The sequence below is a fragment of the Penaeus monodon genome, chromosome 28, assembly GCF_015228065.2.
Source record: "Penaeus monodon isolate SGIC_2016 chromosome 28, NSTDA_Pmon_1, whole genome shotgun sequence".
Taxonomy (NCBI): Eukaryota; Metazoa; Arthropoda; class Malacostraca; order Decapoda; family Penaeidae; genus Penaeus; species Penaeus monodon.
The window spans coordinates 34595021-34595600 of NC_051413.1; the positions used below are offsets into that span (position 1 = coordinate 34595021).

Below are 580 nucleotides of genomic sequence, written 5' to 3' on the forward strand. Positions count from 1 at the left end.
CTCAACATTCTTTTCTGTAAGCATCAGTCATTCCTTTAGTGAGATACCATGGAAATAAAGACTGAATTCACTAAATTTCAACCTTCAGTTGCCCCTATTCTTTTCACAGGACCTCAGTATCCTCATGTCATATGCTTATGCTGGTTTAGAAAATGCTGCAATGGCTGCTTTTATAAATGGGATTGAGTGCACAGCATCGTCAGCCCAACAGGCCATAGACAGTGCTAAAGTAGAGGTAGGTAATTATCAAAAGTGAAAATTGCATGCTCAAGTTCTTCCACACTTTTTAGCTATCAACTTTAGCATTCATTTGTGTGTGGGTTTTTTTTATGTAATGCATTATAAGGATTAAGATAAATATTTCTAAATGCTTTTATAAGTGAAAGTTTTGAGTATCAGTAACCCCAGAATCAACAGGTTCGGTGAATAAGCTGCCCATGGTGGCATATTATATAGATATATATTCTTAGTTTGCTTTAGATCAGCAAATCTAAAAAGAACTGGACGTATACCATAGGTTCAGAATATTGTTATTAGTGAAAGCATTTTTCTGTATGGATTTAAATATTTGTAGAAGTCA

General features: G+C 34.5%; 1 pseudogene; it reads left to right on the top strand.

The window, feature by feature from the left end:
* LOC119591541 overlaps nt 1-580 on the top strand; it is a 5477-nt pseudogene that overhangs the window by 4068 nt on the left and 829 nt on the right.